The sequence below is a fragment of the Panthera leo genome, chromosome A1, assembly GCF_018350215.1.
Source record: "Panthera leo isolate Ple1 chromosome A1, P.leo_Ple1_pat1.1, whole genome shotgun sequence".
Lineage (NCBI taxonomy): Eukaryota > Metazoa > Chordata > Mammalia > Carnivora > Felidae > Panthera > Panthera leo.
The window spans coordinates 40,091,311-40,116,942 of record NC_056679.1 but is presented as its reverse complement, the minus strand read 5'-3'; positions in this window follow the sequence as shown (position 1 = coordinate 40,116,942).

Here is a 25,632-nt window from a genome sequence, read left to right as displayed (position 1 = left end):
ACCAATTCCTGTGCAACCCACAATGACTTAAAAAGGAGGTTATTACATAGTATTTTAAAGCTTTAACTCAATAACATTTACAGCTTAAAAATTGAATTTTACAAGTATTCACTAAGAGAAAATTAATTCAAGTACTCCTTCTCATTTATGAAATGGTAAAAGTCTTAATAGTAATAGCATACATTTTAGCCATTTCATTAAAGACTGTTAAAATGCTGGAATCCTTTTATATATTTAAAACATGGTAACTTTGAGATATGTATTTTGTTGGTATATCATACTACAAAAATTAAACAAATGGTGCTATTTAAACAACCTACATGCAAGTCATAATGGTATTATATTTATTTGTTTAACTAATATCCATGCCTATTTTTCCAGACACTCTTCTAGGTGCAAGAGTTATGGCAGTGTACAAAAGAAATGCATTCTCTACTCTCATAAAATGTATATACCTAGTGTGACAAAATTAAGTTAATATACAAAATAAGGTAGGGAGAATGGATTGTAGAGGTCATGTTAAAACTAGTATTATAGAATATGTATGTTTATGAAACTGTATAGATAAAAGTACAATGCCTTAGGTTTTGTTTTAACTTATAGTAACTAAAGAATTAAAGAAAGTATAAAATTTGCAAAAATATCTCACTGTTTCTGTTAACAATCATGCATGAATATTTTATTAACAAATATTTCAAATAAGGGTAGATTTAGTATGCACATATTTATTTAAATTTTTTATTTAAATTCTAGTTTCTTAAAGTATAGTGTAATATTTGTTTAAGGAGTAGAACTAAGTGATTCATCACTTACATAGAACACCCAGTGCTTACCACAAGTGCCCTCCTTAATAACCCATCATCCAGTTCGTCCATCCCCTCCTACCTCTCCTCCAATAACGTTCAGTTTATTCTTTATAGTTAAGAGTCTCTTATTGTTTGCCTCCCTCTTTTTTTCCCTTTCCCTATGCTCATCTGCTTTGTTTCTTAAATTTTACATATGTGTGAAATATTATGATATTTATTTTTCTCTGACTTATTTTACTTAGCATAATACACCGTAGCTCCCTCCAAGTCATTGCAAATGGCAAGGTTTCATTCTTTTTGATGGTTGAGTAATATTTCATTGTGTATATGTGTGTATGCATATACATATATATGTGTATGTGTGTGTTATCACATGCATATATACAACCTCTTATCCATTCATCAGTCAATGAATGTTTGGGCGTTTTCAATAATGTGGCTATTGTTTATAGCGTTACTATAAATATCAGGGTGCATGTGCTCTTTTGAATCAGTATTTTTGTATCCTTTGTGTAAATACTTAGGTGTGTAATTTCTGGGTCATAGAGTAGTTCTATTTTTAACTTTTTGAGAAATCTCTGTGTTGTTTTCCAGAGTGGCTGCACCTGTTTTCATTCTCACCAACAATGTAATAGAGTTCCTCCTTCTCCCCATTCTCACCAACATCCGTTAATTTTGTGTTGTTAATTTTAGCCATTGTGACAAACGTGAGGTGGTATCTCACTGTGGTTTTGATTTGATTTTCCCAGATTATGAATGATGTTGAGCATCTTTTCATGTGTCTGTTGGCTATCTGGATGTCTTCCCTGGAAAAATGTCTATTCATATCTTCTGGCCATTTCTTAACTGGATTATTTGTTTTGGGGTGTTATGTTGGGTAAGTTCTTTGTTTTATTTTTTTAATGTTTATTTATTCTTGAGAGAGAGACAGAGACAGGGGAGGGGCAGGATCTGAAAGCAGGCTCCAGGCTCTGTGCTGTCAGCACAGAGCCCAACAGGGGGCTCGAACTCATGAACTACTAGACCATGACCTGAGCCAAAGTAGGACGCTTAACCAACTGAGTCACCCAGGCTTCCCTAAGTTGGATAAGTTCTTTATAGATTTTTGATACTAGCCCTCTATCTGGTATGTCATTTCCTAGTATCTTCTCCCATTCCATAGGTTGACTTTTATTTTTGTTGTTCATTTCCTTTGCTGTACAAAAGCATTTTATTTTGATGAAGTCCCAATAGTTCATTTTTGCTTTTGTTTCCTTTGCTTCCAGAGACGTGTCTAGTAAGAAGTTTCTGCTGACAAGGCCAAAGAGGTTGCTGCCTGTATTCTCTAGGATTTTGATGACTTCCTTTTTCACATTTAGTTCTTTCATCCATTTTGAATTTATTTTTGTGTACAGTGTAAGAAAGTGGTCCAGTTTCATTCTTTTGCATGTTGCTGTCTAGTTTTCCCAACACCAGTATTGAAGAGACTGTCTTTTTCCATTGGATATTCTTTCCTGCTTTGTTGAAGACAAGTTGGCCTTTCAGTTGTGCATCCATTTCTGGGTTTTCTATTCTGCTCCACTGACCCATGTGTCTGTTTTTGTGCCAGTACCATACTTTCTTGATCACTACAGCTTTGTAATATAGCTCAGAGTCCAGAAATATGATACCTCCAGCTTTTCTTTTCCTTTCTAAGACTGCTTTGGCTATTTGAGTCTGTTTCCATACAAATTTTAGGACTGTTTTTTCTACTTCTGTGAAAAATGCTGGTGGTATTTTGATAGAGATTGCATTAAATGTATACATTGCTTTGGGTAGCATACACACTTTAACAACACTTGTTCTTCCAACCCATGAGCATGGAAGGTTCTTCCATTTTTTTTTTTTTACTGCCCTCTTCAAATATATTTCATAATTGTTTTATAGTTTTCAGAGTACAGATCTTTTACCTCTTTGGTTAGGCTTATTCCTAGGTATCTTACGGTTTTGGTGCAATTGTAAATGAGATTGATTCCTTGAATTCTCTTTCTGCTCCTTCATTATTTGTATAGAGAATTACAACATATTTCTGTGCACTGATTTTATATCCTGTGACTTTGCTAAATTCGTGTACCATTTCTAGAAATTTTTTGATGGGGTCTTTTGAGTTTTCTACATAGAGGATCATGTCATCTTCAAAGAGTGAAAGTTTGACTTCTTCCTTGTTGTTTTGGATGCCTTTTATGTTTGCTGAGGCTAGGATTTCCAGTACTATGTTAAATAACAATGGTGAGAGTGTAAATCCTTGTCTTGTTCCTGGCCATAGAGGAAAAGATCTGTTTTCCCCCACTGAGGATGATATCCGCTGTGGAATTTTCATATACAGCTTTTATGTTGATGAGGTGTGTTCCCTCTCTCCCTGCTCTATTAAGGGTTTTTAATCAAGAATAGATGTTGTATTTCGTCAAATGATTTTACTACATCTATTGAGAGGATCACATGTTTCTTACCCTTTATTTTCTTAACATGATGTATCACACTGATTGATTTGCAAATACTGAACCACCCTTGCAAGCCAGGATAAATCCCACTTGACTGTGGTGAATAATTATTTTAATGTACTTTTGGATTCTATTTGCTAGTATCTTCTTGAGAATTTTTGTGCCCAGTTCATCAGGGATATTGGCCTGCAATTCTCCTTTTTAGTGGGGTCTTTTTCTGGTTTTGAAATCAAGGTAATGCTGGCCTCATGGAAGGAGTCTAGAAGTTTTCCTTCTATTTCTATTTTTTGGGAAAGTTGGAGAAGAATAGGTATTAACTCTCCTTGAAATGTCTGGTAGAATTCTCCTAGGAAGCCATCTGGCCCTGGACTTTTGTTTGCTGGGAGGTTTTTGATTACTGATTCAACTTCTTTCGTGATTAACAGTCTTCAAATTTTCTATCTCTTCCTGTTTCAGTTTTGATAGTGTATATGTTTTTAGGAATTTATCCCTGTCTTTCAGATTGTCTGATTTATTGGCATATAATTTGTCACAATATTCTAACTGTATTTCTGTGGTGTTGGTTGTGATCTCTTTCATTCATGATTTTATTTGAGTCCTTCTCTTATTTTTTATAAGTCTGGCTGGGGGGTTATCAACTTTATTAATCCTTTCAAAGAATGAGCTCGTAGTTTCATTGATCTTATTCTACTGATTTTGTTTGTTTCTATATCATTAATTTCCATTCTAGTCTACACTATTTTCCTTATTCTGCTGGCTTTAGGCTTTATTTGCTGTTACTTTTTTAGCTCTTTTAGGTGTAAGATTAGTTCGTGTACTTGAGACTTTTCTTACTTCTTGAGGTATATCTGTATTGCTACATACCTCCCTGTTAAAATAGCTGTTGCTGCATCCCAAAGGTTTTGGACTGTCATTTTTTCATTTTCATTGGTTTCTATGCATTTTTTAAATTTATTCTTTCATTTTCTGGTTATCCCATTTACTCTTTAGTAGGATGTTTTTTAATCTCCAAGTATTCACGGTCTTTCCAAATTTTTTCTTGTGGTTTACTTTAAGTTTCATAGCGTTGTGGTCTGAAAATATGCATGGGATGGTCTCAGTCATTTTGTATTTGTTGAGGCCTGATTTGTGACCAAGTATGTGATCTGTTCTGGAGAATGTTTCATGTGCACTTCAAAAGAATGTGTATTCTGCTGCTTTAGGATGAAATGAATATATCTGAATATATCTGTTAAGTGCATCTTGTCCAGTGTGTCATTCAAAGCCATTGTTTCCTTGTTGATTTTCTGCTTAGATGATGTGTACATTTCTGTAAGTGGGGTAATATCTCACTTTGAACAGTTATTTCTACTTGGGTTGCATGTTTCCTTCTTGCTTTGTCTCTTTATAATGTTACATTTCTGTGCAAATTCCACTTTTGCCTATCTAGTATCTAGTCCATGTAACAACCATGCTACAGACCACGGTCATGTTCAGCTGAAAATCACAATCTTTTTCCTAGTTCTATGAAGAATAAATAAATACATGAATAAATAAATAAAAAATAAATAAAATAAATAAATAAATAAATGCAAGCATTGTTACATATGCTGGCCTGGGGTGTAACAGAAAATAAAACAAAAGAAAACTTAAATGGCAGAAAACAACTGCTAAATGCATCCCTATCTCTTGAAGCAATAAAATAGACTAATTTTTTCAAAAGTAATAATAGAAGACTGTTCTATCTAACATTTATAGAAATAGAGAAAACATTTAGTGATGGAATACTTCAATTTAAACCAAATATTGTGATGTCCTTTTGATCTTAGAATCAAAAGATATTGTCAGCGTAGAAAGGAGTTGCTGGGAGACAATTATCCATAGGTCTTTTGTGTTTTTGTACATCTTGAGAGCAGAGTAAATGACTGCCTTTTCTTTTTAAAGACTATCTTTTCAAGAATGTTTGTACAGGAAACTGTCTTGGAATACTGACATAGTTTCCCCCCCACAGCAAAGAGTGACTTTTTCAGGCTTGGAAAACAGAATGAATGTTCCCCTCCTGTGCAAAAAGAGGCATGCTTCCTATCTGTTATAAAACATTGGATTCCCTAAGTCCAGAGTTCCTGCCCTGGAATGTATCCTACTGCATGTACAGATGCTACCTGGCCTGCTTAATGTCATCCTGTGAGAGCCTGAGCTGAGAAAACCTGAGTAACTGTTATTTTGTATCTGACCCAGGTGTCTTGTGTCTTCTGTCTTCTGCCAGCATCCATGTAACTGTCAGGCTAACTTGTCAGTTTTATGTTTTATGGGAGATACAAATTAGAAGGATCTATTGGCCCCCCTCAGACAGCTTACATGGTATTTGAGAATAATAGACCCAAACACATATAAAGGTAGTAAACATATAAAGATGCAATAAAAATATGAATGTAGTAATTATCAATAAATTTGCCATCACCATCATTTCTTCAAAATTGTCTTCATCATCATTTATCAGAAATGTTTAAATAAACTTAAATTCAATGATGGAAATAATAAAAGTAATAAAATAGAGTCTTATTAACTACCATGTGAAATCATTGCAATAGGGATTATACATCGGTGGTATTTGGTTTTCCCAATATCACAACTTGATAATATTATCCACATCATCTGCATTTTATACTGGAAGGTACTATAAAACATGGCAAATATTTTTCCCATTTGACAAACAAATCAAGGCCTATATGCAAAATGCTCACATAGCAAAAATTCCAAGGCTGAATTTTGAACTCTAAAATATGAGCCTGAGGGTGGGGGAGCTAACATGGTGGCATGGTAGGAGGACCCTAGGGTGGTCTCATCACTCAAACACAGATCGATAACTATCTAATTATTCTGAATACTCAAAACATTGAAGATATAATTAGAATTTTTTTAACTATGCCTATAATTGTGATTATTTTATCAATGTCTACACATTCCATAATTTTTTTAAATTTTTTAAATATTTATTTAGAGAGAGAGAGACAGACAGGCAGAGTGCAAGTGGGGAAAGGACAGAGAGAGAGGGAGACAGAGAATCTGAATCAGGCTCCAGGTTCTGAACCATCAGCACAGAGCCCAAAGCAGGGCTCCAACTGGCAAACCAAGAGATCATGACCTGACCTGAAGTCAGATGCTTAACTGACTGAGCCACCAGGCATCCTTGTACATTCTATAATCTTAAAGTATCAACCCATACTTTATTTTTTTAATATGAAATTTATTGTCAAATTGATTTCCATACAACACCCAGTGCTCATCCTAACAGGTGCCCTCCTCAATGCCCATCACCTACTTTCCCCTCCCTCCCACCGCCCATCAACCCTCAGTTTATTCTAAGTTTTTAACAGTCTCTTATGGTTTGGCTCCCTCCCTCTCTAACTTTTTTTTTTTCCTTCCCCTCCCCCATGGTCTTCTGTTAAGTTTCTCAGGATCCACATAAGAGTGAAAACATATGGTGGGGCGCCTGGGTGGCTTGGTCGGTTAAGCGTCCGACTTCAGCTCAGGCCATGATCTCACGGTCCGTGGGTTTGAGCCCCGCATCGGGCTCTGTGCTGACAACTCAGAGCCTGGAGCCTGTTTCAGATTCTGTGTCTCCCTCTCTCTCTGACCCTCCCCTGTTCATGCTCTGTCTCTCTCTGTCTGAAAAATAAATAAACGTTAAAAAAAAAAATTTTTTTAATAAAAAAGAGTGAAAACATATGGTATCTGTCAACCCATACTTAAAAAAAAACAAAAAACATGTCACTCATGGTGCCTAAGTGGCTCAGTTAAGCCTCTGACTTCAGCTCAGGTCATAATCTCATAGTTCGTGGGTTGGAGCCCCCCCTTCAGGCTCTGTGCTGACAGCTCAGAGCCTGGAGCCTCCTTTGGAATATCTGTGTCTCCCTTTCTCTCTGCCCCTCCCCCACTCATTCTTTTTCTCTCTCTGTCTCTCTCTCTCTCTCTCTGTCTCTCTCTCAAAAAAAAATTAAAAAATAAATAAAAAACATGTCTCTAATAATTTTTTACAGTTTAATTATTGCTCACATTGAGATTAAATTATTCATATAAAAATTATACAAATGAGAGAAAATATATTTTATAATAAAAAATTATAAAATATATTTAACTACTAAAGGAAAACTAAAATCAGTAAAGCAAAGAAATTTGAAAATAACAAACCTACAGAATTGAGTAATAAAGATAATTTGACCATTTTATCATATGAAATAATATGTGATTATGTTTTGTATATGTGAATAAAGCAAATAAGCAAAGGACCTAATATATCAAAGAGGAAAACACCAAGGCTTCATGATTTTTGTGTTATTTAAAAAATATTCCAACTTCTTATATAACAGATTAAACATATAGTTGCCACTCTACATTGTCACTTTACTTTTATATCTAATATTTCAACACACAAATGAACCCCTTATTTGTAAAAATGCATAGTTCATATTGAGAAATATGCAGCACTCTAAAATTAGAGTTTACATAATCATAACTTAGAAAGTTAGAAGAAAATATACCTCTAAATTTATACAATGGGTTATTATGGAAAAAAGTATTATGCTTCTTTAAAATATAAGAATATCTAGGCAAAATGGATCTGTTTTGCTTTTTAGTCCATCTGATTCATTCCTTTATTCCATCAACATGTTACTGAACTCATAAAATGTACAACTCACTGTGTATGTTTTTAGGTCATAATATTAATCATTATTAGTGTGTCTATACACATACTGTGAAAACTTCACTGGGGACGTTATTCTAGCATCTTCAGGAGAAAACACACATCCAACTGCAAAGTCCAAAAGCAGTTTATCTCGCTGTACTTCTTTTCTTCACTGCAAGCCAAACAAGGCTCGGTACCAGACACCAATATAAAGAACTGTTGAAGTCACACCAAATAGCAAGAGAGAAAAAATTCTTCTTCTGAAAGGATTCTATTACCTGTCTCAATTCTTCAATTGATTCTCCTTTATTCTTAAATTATCTAAATTTAGTCACCTTTCTATTTGTATTTTTCAGAGATCGACAGAGTAATATCTGATAAATTGATGGCTTTTAAGGTAAAATATTTACAAGAAAAATAACAATAAACTCATTCATTTGACAGCAGTTTTGTAGGTCTACTACTCTATGCTTATTCAAACTCTGATGATGAGTAGCTACTCTTTAAATTTTTATTTAAATTCCAGTTAGTTAACATACACTGTAATATTAGTTAATATACAGTGATTCAACACTTCCATACGTCAGCTGGTGCTCATCACAATGAGTGCACTCCTTAACCCCCATGACCTATTTCACTCATCCTCCCCATGCACCTCCCCTCTGGTAACCATCAGTTTGATCTCTATAGTTAAGAGTCTGTTTTTTGGTTTTGTCTCTCTCTTTATTTCTCTATGCTCATTTGTTTTGTTTCTTAAATTCCACATATGAATAAGACCATGTTATTTGTCTTTCTCTGACTTATTTAACTAAGTATAACACTCTTTAGCTCCATCCACGTCACTGGAAACACGAAAACTTATTCTTTTTGATGACTAATATTCCATTATATCTCTATACCACGTCTTCTTTATCCATTCATCAGTCAATGGACATTTTGCTCTTTCCATAATTTGGCTATTGTTGATAATGCTGCTATAAATATCGGGGTGCACAAATCCCTTCAAATTAGTATTTTTGTATTCTTTGGCCAAATAACTAGTCGTGAAATTGCTGGATCATAGGGTATTTCTATTTTTAACTTTTTAAGGAACCTTCATACTGTTTTCTAGAGTGACTGCACCAATTTGCATTCCCACCAATAATGCAAGAAAGTTCCCCTTTCTCTGCATCCTGACCAATGCCTGTTGTTTCCTATGTTGTTAAGTTTAGCTATTCTGACAAGTGAGGTGATACCTCATTGTCATTTTGGTTTGTATTTCCCTGATGATGAGTGATGTTGAGCATCTTTTTATGTGTCTGTTAGCTATCTGTATGTCTTCTTTGGAAAAATGTCTATTCTTTCTTCTGCCCATTTTTAATTGGACTATTTGTTTTCTGAGTGTTAGGTTTTATAAATTCTTTATACGTTTTGGATAATGAGTATCTACTTTTAAGCTACTCTAATGAGTTGGAATTACTGTAGACCATTTCATCATTCTCATGAATGTACAACATAAAGGTACTTATATAAATAAATAAACAAACAAAAAACATCAGTTCCAAAATTTGATATGAAAAAAATGAAAAGGTTTTAATGTGACAAAAAAATAAATGGATGTGATATTTGGGAATCAGGTAAGATCTGAAAATCTGTAAATTGAAACTCTTAAGTCAAGAAGATGGAAAACCCATGAAGCACTTGATTAAGAAAGTTAAATGAAGAGTGAAATCTTGAGAGTTAAAAGCTTAGGAAAGAAGGGCCACCTGGGTGGCTCAATCAGTTAAGCCTCTGATCTTGATTTCAGCTCAGGTCAGTCGCAAGATCAAGCCCTGGGTTGGATCCACACTAGGGGGTCCTCTCTTTCCCTTTCCCTCTGCTCCTTCCAAGCTGGCACACTTGTGTGCTCTCTCTTAAAAAAAAGAAAAGAAAAGAAAAAAGAAAGCTTAGGAAAGAGTGCTCAAATAATAGAAAGAAGGAGTGTGGCTAAATGATAATACCAAGAGGAAGTTATCAAAACAGGTACCACTTACTAAGTGATCCCTATTTATCAGGCCCTGTTCTAAGCACTTTACACATTGATCCATTTAATACTGTGAACTATGAGACAGGTAAAATTATTATGCACATTTTATAGATGAGGTAATTGTGCAACAGAGCAGCTTATTAAACCAAGATTATATGGTAAATAAAGACATCAGAGTTCTACCCAGGGAGTCTGCTGTGAAACTAGAGCTTTAACTCTTTCCCATTGCACACAACTGCTTGGGAGACAGTGTCCAAATCATCTAGGACACTGGGGATAAAACTGGAATTGGGGCATTAAATGATATGTGAATCATAATCTGATTTAGCTTTTATATGGACTCTGGCATTGAGAATATAAATATCGAAAATTAATCGAAATTTTTTAAAAAAGCAAATAAAGATAAAATAAAAATCAAATAGCAAGCACAAAGAAGAAAAATGGACAGGGGTGAACCAGAATTTTTAATCAACAAATTGAAAAGGTTGTGGGGAAAGAATAACAGGAAGAAAATAGAGTAAGGGTTCAGTGGGGGAAAGGGCCCTGCACTTGTGAACCCTTAGGAAATTCTCAGTCTACCTCAGCTACCAGATATGTGTGTGCTCCTGGGCAGTTAACTAAACTTTCTGTACCTGGGCATTTCTTTATTTGTACAATAAAAAGTTGGACTACTCCAGTGTTTTGTAATTCAAAATATATTACAAGCAAGCAAACTAGTTAAACTCTCCACTACTGACATAAAGAAGGAATAGAAGTGAGAAAAGTTGGCAAGAATCACTACATTAATAAAGAAAAGCAAGAACAGAAATGAGTGGTAAATAGATTTTTTTAACATTATAAAGCTGAAAAACCTGGAATTGATGATCTCTATGGTCTCTAGTTTTAAAATTCTATGATTCTATAATGAAAGTTTATATAAAGAGTAAACTTTTTAAAACATTTTATGTAAGAATAGTTTCTCCTATACCTCAAAAATATCTAAGAAGAAAAGCTGTTCTTACATGAAAAGCAAAGCAAATTGAATTCGTTAAAATAACTCTAGGGCACCTCTAGGGCATCCGGCATTGAACCCAACATTGTTCCCTGTCAAAATGGGTGCAAAGGAGAGAAACTATAAAAATTGCAAAAAAAAAATATTCACTTACATTAATCTACGATGGCATCTGATGTTATTGCTGAAGCTCTGCTGCTATCTGATACAGAGCTGTATGACCTTGAGAAAAAAGTACAGGTTTCTACAAAGAAGAAAAAAAAAGAATGATAGACTTTCAAAAAGTGAATTATGAACCTTTCTTAAATTACAATCATTTATAAGGTATTTCTTAGTTATGATCTTGAATATAACTCATTCAGAATATGAACTGAAATGTTAGTTGCCTATGCCATTAATGTCTATTTCCCCAGCTTAGGAAACAAAACTTTTACCATCAAAGAAAAATACAATCACATCTGAATAGGTCTAATGATTCATGCTTGCAAAATACATGTTAGTAAAGGCATGCATCTATGAATTTAATTGAATAGAGGTTCATATAAAACATACATAACATATACAAGCACATTCCAACTAAAGGCTGATAAAATAATACACTGTTTATGGCAATGATTTTTTTAAATTTAAATTCCAATTAGTTAACATACAGTGTAATGTTAGCTTCAGGTGTACAACACAGTGATTCAACACTTCCATACAACATCCAGTGCTCATCACAAGTACACTCCTTAATCTTCATCACCTATTTCATCCATCTCCCCACCCACCTCCCTTCTGGTAACCGTCAGCTTGTTCTCTGTAGTTAAGAGTCTGTTTCTTGGTTTGCATCTCTCTCTCTCTCTCTTTTTCCCTTTGCTCATTTGTTTTCTTTCTTAAATTCCACATATAAGTGAAATCATATGGTATTTTTAAACAAGTTAGATTACTCTTATAAACCATTTTGCATTAAGATTACAGAAAAACTGTTCTTTACTACAATATTACAGATCAGAACATTTCAAAGAGAAAGACAGACTCAACTTCTAGTAATGAACATATAAGCCAGAATTAGCAAAGGAGGAAACACCAACCAATCAGCATAAAACAAATTTCAGACACCCGTGTACTTTTTTCTCTTCGATGAATTTTTATCTCTAGCCTACATGTGCCTGAAATCTGGGGCTTTAGGTGTTTCCCCTGACCCTGGTTTCTGCACAGTCACTGGATCCACTGTTCTGTGTTCATACTTTTGATTTTCTTTTTGGATCTGGTTTCCTGTGTTAAAAATACTTCCAGTTTGCTTTCTTCTGTGCCCCATGGCACATCCTGCCCTAGATCCTGCTGCTTGTGTTTGCTACTCAAAATCTGGAAACCTGAACCCACCTTCTGACTATACCCCTTGCTAGTACTTTAAAGGTGTTCTCCTAATGCCCCAATACATTCTTGTCCAAAAAATTCTGCTTATAATGGAGAGAGCTATATTCTATATACTGTTTGAGAGACTAAAGTGACTATGCTCTCAAATATATGAGATAATAAATTGAATCTCTGAATTTATAACTAAAACTATATATAAAATCAAGATAAACATGGTTATCATTGCCAGGCTTCATATACTTCAGTTAGTGAGTATAAGATTCTTATTCCACAAAAAGAAGTGATATTTCACTTAGTAGTAGGTACAACTACAGAAATTGTCCAAATATTTGCCCAAATATTACTTACTTATCCACAAAATAATTTCAAAATAAAAAAAGATTTACTTATATGAGTCGCTGACTAAACCATGACACATGCTAATATAATTTCTAATATTTCTTGCCATGCGAGTTGACATCAAGTAGAACAAACAGGACCTTTGATTCCTGGGTCCTAGAGGAAGACTTACTTGTCATGATAATACTTAACTAATGTTAATCACAGCATAGTAAATGCTCAGATACTTGAATTCTCAGAATTGTGTGATTTTCAAAGTGATATGAATATTCTCAGGTATGGATTTGAGCCATTGCCGGGGGAAAATACTGTAAAGCAAGGATAGAAGCAAATCAGTCCATGATAACCGTGTATGTTTAGCATGACTGCCCATTTAACTGATTACAGGGTTACTGAAAGAAATATTGAGGGCTGCAGAGAGAACTTAAGGGATGAAACTGTGAGGGGGGGACAGGATGGAGGTACCAACAGACTTTAACTTGCTTTGGGACCTTGAATTTCTTTAGATTCAATATCTGCGCCTGGTTCCATCTACCATTTCTCCTTCTTTTTATACCATAAAGAGAGTTTACTTTTTAACTTAAATTCCAAATTAGTAAGATGTGCCTATATGGTACACCCTACTGATTCACTGAATGTGTTTCCCAAATAAGTACAGCTTCTTCATTCGCTGAAGTGCACACAAAAGTGGGACAATGCAGAGACCAGATGCCTTAGCAAGCTATTCAAGTATTGAGAGAATTAAGTTTTTGTTTTTTTTTTTTTTAATGTGACTCTTAGGGAATATCTGTCCCAAAAACTTTTAGAATTAAAAAAATAATTGAGGGGCAGAAATACTATTGTGAAAATTCTGTGCTGCTTCAGGCACTTAAATGCAATAACAAAAGGTTATATTTTGAAATGTGCCAAGTACCTCTACAAAGGTATACTGTGTGCAGATGTGTGTGCGTGTGTGTGTGTGTGTGTGTGTGTGTACTGCCTAGAATGAAATCAACTGATATTACCATGTTGACTCAGGTATCTGCAGCTGACAGTGCACCCTTCAGGCATTTTGGAAATCAACTAACAGTGCAGACAGCTGACAGAAAAAGAATGATGAATTAACACACTCAGCAGCAAGAATAATAACAGAGAGAGCCTGCTAAGAAAGTCTGGTAAGCTAGCTTGTAAATATAATAGATCTATTAATTTTAGGAGAGCTCCTAATCTGAAAGATTTAGGAGAAATTATATTTGATCTTATATTAATACTATTTGTAACAATTATAGGGTTACTGAAGAAAATATTGCGAGCAAAAGAGAGAATTTAAGGGATGAAAATGTGAGGGCAGGGGGGACAGGGTAAAATATTTCATTGATTAAACAATAACTATGGAATACACAGATTTTAGTAATAACTTAATATTGCATTTTAAGTGCTACTGAATACCACCTAATATGGAAATATCTTGGTATTTTTAACATGAAAAGTAAATCCATTACCAACCACATCTATAATACAACACATTCAAAATGTCCTTGTTCAGTAAGAAAACAGAACTAGGGTATATCCATTCAGTTAAAGCACAATGCTGTTTAATAACACACACAATTTTATAGTAAAATTTTTAAAAATGAAACTTGTAAGCTGAGTAGTGTTTATATCTATTGAATAAAATTTATCATTAATAATTCTCATGAAGAAAATTTATATTGGTTCTCCTCTATCTCTATCTTTTTATTCAATATTACATTTAAATGAAAAAGCACAACTGGGCTTGAGTCCAGTAAGAATAATTGATTATTTTTCAAAAGGTTGATATAGAATTAATGTTTCCTTGGCAGCAAAAGTAAATCAAAATTATCACATGAAATATATTAAAAGCAAGGTGAAACTGATGTAGATTTGAAGCACCTTGGCACAGGCTTATGTACTCCCAAGTTCTATCTCTTTAAGAAACCTTGTCAGATATTCTTTTAAATGAATCCAATATTTACTTTTGTACTCATTCTTCTACTTAATATGGCCTTCATTTTTAATAAGTTTCATGTTTATCTTGCAAAGATATTGTTTTTCTCTATTTTAACCTTTTTGCGCAGAGGGAATACATACTCCTTCACTGTTTATATCTTGCATAAACTCTGCCAGGTCTTTGGGATTATCTCAAATGGACAATGAATAGGATTTATAAAAATTGAACTGAGTTCAGTACTTTCAGAGAAATTTGGTATCTCAGATGAAGCCTATGGATAGATTAGGGCCTTGAAAATATAACTATTTTTGGGTAGTCCTTTGAAATGTAACTTAGAGTAACTTGAGGAGAAAACATTTTAAAGTGGCATTAAAGCATACTGCTGTGTACTGCTTTCTAGTTGTGCCATAAGATCCAGGTTGACTGATGAATAAAACCACGTTTCACAAAAAGGAAAAGGAGAGAAATAGTAATTGTAATACATATATAAATTGTATAGCAATTCGAACATATTAAGAGATGTAGGTCAATTGCTTGTAACTTCCTAGGGTACATAGGTGAATTAACATTAGCAAGTCAACATTACTATCTGACAATACAAAACTGCTTTCCACTAAAGAAACCTGTATCAGCTGCAGATATATTGTGTGGTGGATATTGCTAGAGGCAGAGCTGACTTAAGCACGTCACCATGACATGTAGACCACTTCCTCCAACACTGATTGCATGAGTGTCATGACAGACTAGAGGACAGACTATTTTTTCTCCTTGTATGACAATCACAATTCAAGAAAATGGCAGCAATTCAGCAAGAAAGGAAAGTACTAATGCAAACTCAAAATGCCAACAGTTTGCAAGCAGTCTAACCTCATTAAAAGGTATTTAATGAATACCTATAAAAAAAGCCTTACAAAGGCATATGCTACATCAAATTTAAAAGAAAAAATGGACAAAAATATGCAGTTTTTTGAGTCCTTTACATGAATTAACCTTTTATTTATGACAGGTCTCTCCAGTACTATTATCCTTCCCAAGCTATAGATGGATGACTAGTCACAGAAAGTTTAAGTAAATTTTCTAAGGTCACACAGCTAGCAACTGTAGAAATTCTCTCTTAATTCCGAGACTATACTTAATAAAATTTCAAAGATTATAGCTTACTTAATCTTTCTAAATGAGGTCAAATTATAGTTAATACCATTTATTCAGTGGGCCAAGATGGTGGAAGAGCATGGAAGTGTTTTGTTATGTCTCACGTCCATGAAATGCAGCCAGACCAACAATAAACCATCCTACACACCTAGAAAACTGACTGCAGGATTAACACAACAATCTGCACAACCTGAACCACAGAATTCAGCAGGTACATGGCATGGAGAGGTGAACTTGGGGAGAGAAAAGCCAGCAGCAGGTAGGGAGGCGCTTCTGCAGGTGGAGAGAGGACGGAGACTGGGGGCGGGGAGTATATGGGAAAAACACCCCTCCCTAAAAGCAGCTGGGGAGAAAGTTGAAAATTGGAAACAGTCACAAGGACGAAACTAAAAAGGGAGAAAGGAGAAAGGAGAGGGTTTAAATTCTATTAAGACTGTAAACAAGGGGAGCGCAAAGGCTGCAACTCCGCAGCTCCATAACTGACAGTGCTCTGGTGGGAAGGGTGAATACACAGGAACAGAGTGGGTTCCGGGAGGTTCTCAGGCCACACGGGGAAAAGCAGTTCCACTGCTGTGAGGGCATTTGGTAGAGACTGTTGAAGCCACCTGGTCCCAGCAGACCCCAGAGAACAGCCACATCGCTGGTGCTGGAACAAGGTAGTTAAAGATGAAGCCTGGTGCCAGATGTGTGTTGTGATTTTCCATAATCCCTGAAAAGCTGCTGCTACACTATCTTGCGAGCATTTTCTAGGGTGGGCTAGCACCTGGCCACAGTCTTGGGCACCAGGAACAACAGGGTCCTGCAAGTGTTCCTGGGTACAGCCGGCATTCAGCCATTGCTCAGTAAGACCCTCACGCAGAGGGGCGGAATGGGTCAAAGCCACAGCCCTTCAGAAGTAAGGGGCCGGGGAAGACAGCCGCATCTGAGACAAAACTTGGGAGAGAGGTACTGCTAGGGCCTGGTCACGGAGAGTGAAGAAGCGGAGAGTGGACGAAAGCTGAAGACAGAGGACAGGTGTGCGATTGCTGATTGGGGAGAACAGAGTTCCCATAGTAGAGACTGGGTAGCTGGGTGACGCCATTTTCACAGCTACCATGCATGTGCATATGCACCTATGGGCACCACGACAATCCACCTCAGTAGGCTAGCACCGCCCTCTAGTGGAGAACGGAGCAGTTACATTAAGCCCCAACCAACTGGGCCAACCTGCTTCTTCAAGAACACAAGTCTCACCGCCTACTTAGTTTATAGACTATAAAGCGCTTCATAGTCTGACTTCTAGGGGAAAATGAAGTAATTTCAGTCGTATTTCAATCTGTCAGCAGGTCCAACTATTCAATTTTTTTTTCGCTTTTTCACTTCTTTTCCTTTTCTTGAATACAGAAAGAGAAAAATTCATTTTTATTTTCAATTTTTATTAAAAATATTCTTCTTTAATTTTTTACTATATTATTTGCTTTTATGTAATTTTTTCAATTCTATTTTACTTCCACCATTTTATTTAGTCTACTTTTTCAAAATTTTAAGCATTTCCTTTTTTTTTCTTTTTTCTCTTTATCGTTTCTTTTCTTTTTTTTGAATACGGAAAGAAAAAAAATTCATTTTTGTTTTTAATTTTTATTAAAAATATGTTTCTTTAATTTTTATTCCACTGTTTTTACTTTTGTGTATATTTTTCAAATTCAATTTTACTCCCATCATCTCATTTCAGTCTACATCAGTGTATTCATTTTTTCAAATTCTCAACGATTTCCTTTTTTTTCTCCCCGTTTTTTCTCTAATCTGTCAAACCACTTTCAACACCCAGCCCAAAACACACCTAGGATCTAGCATCATTTATTAGATTTGTGTGTGTGTGTTTAATTTTTTAAATATTTTTTAATTTTAATTTAATTTTAAGTTTTCTACCTCATTAATTACTTTTCTCCCTTCAAAATGACAAAATGAAGGAATTCACCCCAAAAGAAAGAGCATGAAGAAACGATAGCCAGGGATTTAACCAACACAGATACAAGCAAGATGTCTGAACCAGAATTTAGAATCATGAAAATAAGAATAATAGCTGCATTCAAAAATAGATTAGAATCCCCTTCTGTGGAGATAAAAGAAGTAAAAGCTAGTCAGGATGAAAAAAAAATGGTATAACTGAGCTGCATTCTCAAATGGATGCCGCAGCAGCAAGGATGCATGAGGCAGAACAAAGAATCAGCAATATAGAGGACAAACTTATAGAGAGTAATGAAGCAGAAAAAAAGAGGGAGATTAAGGCAGAAGAACATGATTTAAGAATTAGAGAAATCAGTGACTCATGAAAAGGAACATCAGAATCATAGGGTCCCAGAATAGGAAGAGAAAAAATAGGGGTAGAAGGGTTATGTGAGCAAATCATAGCAGAAAACTTTCCTAACCTGGGGAAAGACACAGACATGAAAATCCAGGGAACACAGAGGACCCCCATTAGATTCAACAAAAACCAGCCATCAACAAGGCATATTATAGCCAAATTCAAAAAATTCTCAGGCAAGGAGAGAATCATGAAAGCAGCAAGGGGAAAAAAGCCCCTAACCTACAAGGCAACACAGATAAGGTCTGCAGCAGACCTATCCTCAGAAACTTGTCAGGCCAGAAAGGAGTGGCAGGATACATTCAATGTGGTGAATCAGAAACATATGCAGCCAAGAATTCTTTATCCAGCAAGGCTGTCATTCAAAATAGAAGCAGAGATAAAAAGTTTCCCAGACAAATAAAAATTAAAGGAGTTTGTGACCACTAAACCAGCCCTGAAAAGACTCTCTGAGGGGAGAAAAGATGAAAAAATATATATTTGTGTGTGTGTGTGTGTGTGTGTGTGTGTGTGTGTGTGTGTGTATACACCAAAAGCAACAAAGGTTAGAAAGGACCAGAGAACACCACCAGAAACTCCAACTCTACAAGCATCATAATGGCAATAAATTCATATCTTTCAGTACTCACTCTAAACATCAATGGACTCAATGCTCCAATCAAAAGATATAGGGTAACAGAATGGATAAGAAAATAAGATCCATCTATATGCTGTTTACAAGAGACCCACTTAAGACCTAAAGACACCTTCAGATTGAAAATAAGGGGATGGAGAACCATCTATCATGCTAATGGTCAACAAAAGAAAGAGTAGCCATACTTACCTCATACAATCCAGACTTTAAAATAAAGACTGTGTAACAAGAGACAAAGAAGGGCATTATATCATAATTAAGGGGTCAATCGACCATGAAGACCTAACAATTGTAAACATTTATGCACCAAATATGAAAGTATCCAAATATATAAATCAATTAATTACAAACATAAAGAAACTCATCGATAATGATACCATAATAGTAGGGGATTTCATCACCCCACTGACAGCAATGGACAGATTATCTAATCAGAAAATCAACAGGGAAACAATGGCTTTGAATGATACACTGGACCAGATGGCCTTGACAGATATATTTGGAACATTTCACCCTAAAGCAGTGGAATATACATTCTTCTCCAGTGCACATGGAACATTCTCCAGAATAGACCACATGCTGGGACACAAATCAGCCCTCATCAAGTAAAAAAGATGAAGATCATATCCAGGATATTTTCAGATGACAATGCTATGAAACTGGAAATCAACCACAAGAAAAAATTTGGAAAGGTAACAAATACTTGGAGACTGAAGAACATCCTACTAAAGAATGAATGCACTAACCAAGAAGTTAAAGAGGAAATTAAAAGTATATGGAAGTCAATGAAAATGACACCACAACCCAAAACTTCTGGGACACAGCAAAGGCGGTCAAAAGAAGAAAGTATATAGCAATCCAGGTCTTCCTAAAGAAGGAAGAAAGATCTCAGATACACAACCTAACCTTATGCCTTAAGGAGCAGGAAAAACAACAGCAAACAAAACCCCAAACCAGCAGAAGACAGGAAATAATAAAGATTACAGCAGAAATTAATGCTACTAAAAAAACCAGAACAGATCAATGAAACCAGAAGCTGGTTCTTTGAAAGAATTAACAAAACTGATAAGCCACTAACCAGTTTGATCAAAAATAAAAAGGAAAGGGCCCAAATACATGAAATCAAGAATGAAAGAGGAGAGATCACAACCAACACAACAGAAATAAAAACAATAAGACAATATTATGAGCAATTATATGCCAATAAAATGGGCAATCTGGAAGAAATGGACAAATACCCAGAAACATATACACTACAAAACTGAAACTGGAAGAAATAGAAAATTTAAACAGACCCATAACCAGTAAGGAAATTGAATTTGTAATAAAAAATCTTCCAAAAAACAGGAGTCCAGGACCAGATGGCTTTCCAGGGGAATTCTATCAAACATTTAAGGAAGAGTTAACACCTATTCTCTTGAAACTGTTCCAAAAAATAGAAATGGGAGGAAAACTTCCAAACTCTTTCTATGAAGCCAGCATTACCTTGATTCCAAAACCAGGCAGAGACCCCACTAAAAAGGAGAACTATAGACCAATTTCCCTGATGAACATGGATACAAAAATCCTCAACAAGATATTAACCAACCGGATCCAACAATACATGAAGAAAATTATTCACCACGACCAAGTGGGATCTATACCTGGGATGCAGAGCTGGTTCAATATCTGCAAAACAATTAACGTGACTCATCACATCAAGAAAAGAAAGGACAAGAACCATATGATCCTCTCAATAGATGCAGAGAAAACATTTGGCAAAATACAGCATCCTTTCTCGATAAAAACCCTCAAGAAAGTAGGGATAGAAGGAGCATACCTCGAGATCATAAAAGCCATGTATGAACGACCCAACGCTAATATCATCCTCAATGGGGAAAAACTGAGAGCTTTCTCCCTAAGGTCAGGAACAAGACACTCTCGCCACTGTTATTCAACATAGTATTGGAAGTCTTAGCCTCTGCAATCAGACAACACAAAGAAATAAAAGGCATCCAAATCAGCCAGGAGGAGGTCAAACTTTCACTCTGCACAGATGACATGATACTCTATATGGAAAACCCAAAAGATTACACCAAAAAAACTGCTAGAATTGGTTCATGAATTCAGCAAAGTTGCAGGATATAAAACCAAAGCACAGAAATCGGTTGCATTCCTATACACCAACAATGAAGTGAGAGAAAGAGAAATCAAGGAATGGAACCCATTTACAGTTGCACCAAAAACCATAAAATACCTAGGAATAAATCTAACCAAATAGGTGAAAATCTATATGCTGAAAACTATAGAAAGCTTATGAAAGAAACTGAAGAGGACACAAAAAAATGGAAAAAGATTCCATGCTCCTGGATAGGAAGAACAAATATTGTTAAAATGTCGATACTACCCAAAGCAATCTACATATTCAATGCAATCCCTATCAAAATAACACCAGCATTCTTCACAGAGCTAGAACAAATAATCCTAAAATTTGTATGGAACCAGAAAAGACCCCAAATCGCCAAAGAAATCTTGAAAAAGAAAACCATAGCAGGAGGCATCACAATCCCAGACTTCAAGCTACACTACAAAGCTGTAATCATCAAGACAGTGTGGTACTGGCACAAGGACAGACACTCAGATCAATGGAACAGAATAGAGAACCCAGAAATGGACCCACAAACGTATGGCCAACTAATCTTTGACAAAGCAGGAAAGAATATCCAATGGAATAAAGACAGTCTCTTCAGCAAGTTGCGCTGGGAAAACTGGACAGCGACATGCAGAAGAATGAACCTGGACCACTGTCTTACATCATACACAAAAATTAACTCAAAATAGATGAAAGACCTCAATGAAAGACAGGAAGCCATCAAAATCCTCAAGGAGAAAGCAGGCAAAAACTTGTTTGATCTTGGCCGCAGCAACTTCTTACTCAACATGTCTCTGGACACAAGGGAGACAAAAGCAAAAATAAACGCCTGGGACCTCATCAAAATGAAAAGCTTCTGCACAACAAAGGAAACGATCAGCAAAACTAAAAGGCAACCGTCAGAATGGGAGAAGATATGTGCAAATGACATATCAGATAAAGGGTTAGTATCCAAAATCTATAAAGAACTTATCAAACTCAACACCCAAAAAATAAATAATCCAGTGAAGAAATGGGCAAAAGACATGAATAGACACTTCTCCAAAGAAGACATCCAGATGGCCAACCGACACACGAAAAAATGCTCCACATCACTCATCATCAGGGAAATACAAATCAAAACCACAATGAGATACCATCTCACACCTGTCAGAATGGCTAACAGTAACAACTTAGGCAACAACAGATGTTGGTGAGGATGCGGAGAAAGAGGATCTCTTTTGGATTGTTGGTGGGAATGCAAGTTGGTGCAGCCACTCTGGAAAACAGTATAGAGCTTCCTCAGAAAACTAAAAATAGACCTACCCTACAACCCAGCAATTGCACTACTAGGCATTTATCCACAGGATACAGGTGTGCTGTTTCAAAGGGACACATGCACCCCCATGTTTATAGCAGCACTACCAACAATAGTCTAAGTATGGAAAGAGCCCAAATGTCCCTCAATGGATGAATGGGTAAAGAAGATGTGGTGTATATACACACACACATACACACACACACACACATACACACACACACACACACATATATATACAATGGAGTATTACTCAGCAATCAAAAAGAATGAAATCTTGCCATTTGCAATCACGTGGATGGAACTGTAGGGTATTATGCTAAGTGAAATTAGAGAAAGACAAGAATCATATGACTTCACTCATATGACGACTTTGAGAGACAAAATAGATGAACATAAGAGAAACAAAAATAATATGAAAACAGGGAGGGGGATAAAACAGAAGAGACTCATAAATATGGAGAACAAACTGAGGGTTACTAGAGCGGTTGTGGGAGGGGAGATGGGCTAAATGGGTAAGGGGCACTAAGGAATCTACTCCCGAAATCATTGTTGCACTATATACTAACTAATTTGGATGTAAATTTAAAAAATAAAAAATAAAACAAGATAAAAAAATAGCATTTACTCAGTTTATGCAAATGTTTACAGGAGTTTCACTTTGAAGCTAAGAAAAAATATATTAATGTTCCATGAACTTCTGCTTTTAAACAAATCACTTATTCAATAAACATGTGACATACAAAACTCCTACATAAATAAAAACATTTATTGGCTCTAAGAACATGAGTAAAATCATTACATACTGATTATGACTTATTGGAGCTGACACATTAGTATATTTAGGTCAAATAAAAAGCATGGTTGTCGGGTATATTTTATAAGTATTTGAATTTCTGCATATACTGTTATGCATGTAACATGTATCTCTAAGTTACAATAAGAATTTATAAGAGATATACTAGGAATACGAAAAGGAACTACTCTTTAATGTCAAGGGTAAAAATTAATAAGGGGGAGGCATCTGGATGGCTCACTCGGTTGAGTGTTGAACTTTTGATTTTGGCTCAGTTCATGATCCCAGAGTATTGTGATCAAGCCCCATGTGGGGTCTGAGCTGACTGTGGAGATTGCTTAAGATTCTTTCTCTCTCTCCCTCTTCCCCTCTCTCCCACTCTCTAATAAAAATTTAAAAATAAAAATGTCAAGGAAAGTCGAGTTCTCAACTAGAATTTGGTAAAATTTTTCATGTGACCCTGGGCAACCTATTTATTATATATGTCATGGTTTTCTTTACTTCAACTGTAAAATAAAAAGTAGTATCCAAATTGTGACCAAGATTCATCTCACAGATTAAGACACATGATTTTAAAATGTTTTAGTAAATTCTCAGTAATTTTTTCATCTAACTTTTGTTCTCTCACACACACGTTCTCTTTATTTTTTTTTTAATTTTTTTTTTTTTAACGTTTATTTATTTTTGGAACAGAGAGAGACAAAGCATGAACAGGGGAGGGTCAGAGAGAGGGAGATACAGAATCTGAAACAGGCTCCAGGCTCTGAGCTGTCAGCACAGAGCCCGACGCAGGGCTCGAACTCACGGACCGCGAGATCATGACCTGAGCCGAAGTCGGCTGCTTAACCGACTGAGCCACCCAGGCGCCCCACACACGTTCTCTTTATAAAGCTCCGTGCTTTAATGAGAGAAGCAAATTTGACTCACATGTACTCTTTCATAAAAATATGAGAATTGAGAACCCAGTTTATATACTTTGTGGCCAAATTACCAACTCTTGCATTATGCAATTTGCTTCTCGTATGCCATTTATAGTTCATTAGAGATCCTATTTTGTATCTATTGAAGTGAGCTTTTCTTTGTGAATAACATTAGCACAGTGGGAAGACAGTGGCTTATAAGGGTTTATATCAGAGCTATACCTTTAGTAATTCTGTAAGCTCAGGGAAGTGCCTTAATACCCTACATATCCAGCTTTATTTTATTTCTGTTTTACCTGTACTTTATGCCAACTTTGAAAAGTTTTATGAAGGGTATATTGCGAACAGTCAATAAAAATAGCTTGATGATGACAATTACAAGTTTTTGTTTGGAGGTGATAAGCATGTAGAAAAAGTATAACCAATGGATATTTTAATTTATTAAAATTTTCCAAAAGGCAATGTTCTACACTGTGCATTTTAAAAATATGGTCACTGACATTAATGAAGTCATATTATAAGGAATAAGAAATTAACTAAGGATATAAAGATTTAACAAAGTATATATGTAAATTATCACAACATCTAAGTCAAGTACAGTATTTCCTCTTTGTCCCATTCTCTGAAAGATCTGTTATTAACATTTTATCAGTAATGTAGAAATGATACTACAGTGAAACTTCTAAGTTTGTCGATCGTATAGAATTTCTCCTAGTAATTAAAGAACAAAATAACTAAACAGTAATAATGATTAGCATTTGCCATATATTTCCTGATTTATTATGAAGTATTATACTTTATAAATGTGGAAAAATATAAATATTATATATATGTGTAAGTATAGATATAAATGATTCCTATTTAAATTCACATTTGTTTAGAAACATAGTTAAATACATATAAACATATATAAAGGGATATACTTATGAGCATATTATTTATAAACATATATGAAGTACTCAAACATATATAACACATATAAATTTATATTTTTATAAACATTAAACAATTGAAATATAGTAATGATTAATACTTTACCTATGTTAATATAATGTATACTAACACTTTATCTACATTAACTAATTTATTTTTCAAAACAACTATAGATCCTGTTTGATGGGTTCACAGAATGAGGAAACTCAGGACAGAGAGGTTGTGACTTTCCTAAGGCCATAAACTTGTGGGTAGCAGAGCCAACTTCTGATCCTAGGAATCAGACGTAATCTCTTAGCTAACATATTATTTTTCTTTGAAAAATTAATTATCGATGAAGTTGTGCATAGCATTAACAAAGTATTAAATGGGCTTCAAATTGGAGAAACAAAAACATATTTAGAATAAACCTAAAATATAAATTAAATATACTAATTTTTCTACGGTATTTGTCAATAAATACTTGAAGTAATATGGGACCTGGCTGCCAATCTGAAATTCTGCTCTATCAGAAGCTTTAGAAATTAGACAAATTCTCTGAGTCTCATGTTTCTCATCTGAAAAAAAAATACCATAACACTTCATATACGTGTTTGACAATTAAATGAGAAATACATAGGTGCCTTGTGCGCAACGTAATTCCTGGTAATTGATAGAAAAAAATCGATTAACACTTAGAGGAACTCTGGTAGAGCTTCCCTCTTATAAAAGTCTTGATGTTAAATGCAAAAAAAATTGATCCCTTATATAAATCACTGTCTTCACTGGAACATTAATCTGAAAAATATTAAAGATGGTTATGGGGCGCCTGGGTGGCTCAGTCAGTTGAGCATCCAACTTCGATTCAGA